Source organism: Notamacropus eugenii, chromosome 5 (assembly GCF_028372415.1).
Source record: "Notamacropus eugenii isolate mMacEug1 chromosome 5, mMacEug1.pri_v2, whole genome shotgun sequence".
NCBI lineage: Eukaryota > Metazoa > Chordata > Mammalia > Diprotodontia > Macropodidae > Notamacropus > Notamacropus eugenii.
In genome coordinates, this window is record NC_092876.1 from 302,509,638 (window position 1) to 302,512,376 (window position 2,739).

At 45.8% G+C, this 2,739-nt stretch overlaps 1 pseudogene; it reads left to right on the forward strand.

Moving 5' to 3' along the window:
- Positions 1–339: 339 nt before the first annotated feature.
- LOC140507891 (26S proteasome non-ATPase regulatory subunit 8 pseudogene) lies at positions 340–1,343 on the forward strand (annotated as a pseudogene).
- Positions 1,344–2,739: the final 1,396 nt, after the last annotated feature.

Sequence of the window (2,739 nt, forward strand, 5' to 3'; positions counted from 1 at the left end):
TGTCTGAAAAAAAAAAAAAACACATTTGTACTGAAATCAAAGATGTTGACTTTGGGCATGGAAATCTGTAATAAAAAATTTTGGTCGCTTTTCTTTGATGCTTTAAGGTTTTCAAAGAATTCTCCTCACTACTACTCTGAGGGGCAGGTAGTTGCAAATAATATTATCACAACTTGGCCAAGCTTACACAACTAATAAGTGTACGAGCTGGCGTATGACCCGATCGTATTCCGTTTCCAAACCCACTGCTCACCAGCAAGCTGCTCTTTGGAGCTGCGCAAACATAGAATTCTAAAGTTGCAAGGAACTGTGTAATAACGATCAGTCCAGAAACGTGAGATGGCCAGTGGAAAGGTGCAGCAAGGAGACAGAGGGGGAGTCAAAAAGAAAGCCAGTTTGGCCAGAGGAGCCCCTGAGCCAGGTCTTCTGCCATGCCGGGCGCCTTGGGTGGAGAGGGAGCGCACTGCTGTGTCAAGGTCGCTAAGGTGGCAGCCGGCCGAGCAGGGCTGGGCGCCCCGGGCAGCGCTGCAGGCAGACACCTACACCCACGAGGAGCTCAAGGGCGAGAGGGACCGCAAGAGGCGAGGAACTGGGCCGCCCCAGGTTGGTACTCCTGGAGCTCAACTTCCTGCCTACCACGGGTACGAAACTGATGAAAGCAGCAGCTCATCCCGGCCCGGGGCATCTTGGAGGTTGGTGCCCAACGGAGCATCTTGCCGAAGGGCATGCCCTCCTTTGAGCGATACGTGGCCCAGCTTCAGTGCTGTTGCTCTGAGTACAGGAAGCAGCTCCCGAGGTGGCCTACATGCACCAGGTCCGGGCCCCAGTGTGATCTGCCTGCTGTCCCAGAACCGAGTGTTCTAAGCTGACAAGGACACCCAGGCCAACGTCTGCACCAAACACCCCGTGCCCTTCGAGCCTACCTGATGGAAGGAAGCTAGAGGAAGGTGTTCCCGGCCAAGGGAAACATCCCTTGTGAGAGCTCCACGTTCTTCACTGACATTTGGCTGGACATGATAAGGGATGAGATTGCTGGCTGCATTGGAGAGGTCTGTGAAAAGAACCTCTTTCCAGAAGCCACAGGAATTCTTTACTTTCCCACCCCCAAGAAGATGAATGAGTTCGTCAAGAAGAGAGAAAGGGTTCTGGGCCCCAGCAATTACTCCAGCTTCAAGTGCCCTCAGCGGAAGCCTGAGGATGCAGTCATCCCTTCCACAGAGCTGGCAAGGCAAGTCATCGAGTAGGCGAGGCAGGTGGAGATGATTTTCAGAGATGGGCGTTGGGGAGGTGGGAGTGGTCAGGCTGAAAGACTTATTTTGAAGGGGAATAGTTTGGGTCAATAAAGGACGTGAGATCACCAAAAGAAAGTCAATTGGTCTTGGATGCAAAGTGTGTAGGTGGAATAATGCCCAATGATGGCTGGAAATATTGGTTTTTACAGGTTATGTAGGGTTTTCAAAGCTAAGCAGAGTAATTAATATTGTATCTTTGTGGTAGTCAGAACCCCCAGCAGTTGAGCAAGGGCATCACACGATTAAATTTTTCACTTAAGGAAAATGACTTTGGCAGCAGGGTAGAGCATGGCCAGGAATGATGAGAAACTGGGAGTGTGGAAACCGATTAGGAGGCTCTTTTTAAATTGAATCTAGAGGTAATATGGGCCTAGACTAAGGTTGTGTGAGTGGAGAGGAGGGGCCAGATGGGAGAGATCTTATGTAGATAGAAATGGCAAGGTTTAGCAATTGATTGGATGTGTGAGGTGAGAAAAAGTGGAGTGTGCAGGATAACACTAAAATTATGAACCTGGGAGACTGGCAGGATGATGCCTTGAATAAAATAGGGAATTTGGGAGAAAGAAAAGGGGTGGACTAGGGGAAAATAATGAGTTTAATTTGAACATGTTGAGTTTTATTGCTGGGCTTTCTATTTGGAAATGTTTAATAAGTGGTTGATGATGAGGGTCTAAAGTGCAAACTTTCAAAAAGGTGGTAATCCCTGAAATGGGCGTAGAAGGTAGAAGGTAATCAGTAAATATTTTAAGAGGTAGTTTAGTGTTGTAGAAAGAATATTTGATTTAGAATACAGAGACTCTGGATTTGAATCCTAACTGTTCACTGAATTGATTTTGGCCAAGTCACTTCACTCTTTTCAGCCTCATTTCCTTCATCTCTGCCTTGGTTAGAGTGTTCAGAAGAAAGTTATGATCAACAGTGTTCAATGCTACAGAAAGTTTAAAGGAAAAAGAGGACTCTGAAGTAGACATGGGGCTTGGCAACTAGTTTACTAATGATTGTGGAGGAAGTTGTTTTAGTAGAGGGAGATCTTAGACCCTTAGATTTAGAGGTGGTGGAAATTTGGAGGTTATTTAATCCATTCCTCTCATCTTATAGATGAGGAAACTGTGATGCCTTGAGGTTAAATGCCTTACTCTAGGTCACACAGTAGAAGGCAGAGCGGAGATCTGACTCCAGGTCTTCTGACTTCAAATGTCATGTTGTTCTCAGTGAATCACAGAAGAGGCCAGATTGCTAGGACTGACTTTTTGTTCATGATCCCAATCTATCAATTTTTCCTCAAAGGGTTTTTCCACCCCCATCTCTAATTGGCTTTGATTTCACTAGATTAAATGAGTAAAGAGTTAAAGCACCAATCAAAGGAAAAAAAACACAACAAAACCAAAGAATTTGAAGTTTAAAAATAACATGTATACCTGACAACTAGATCTTTTGAAAACAAGAC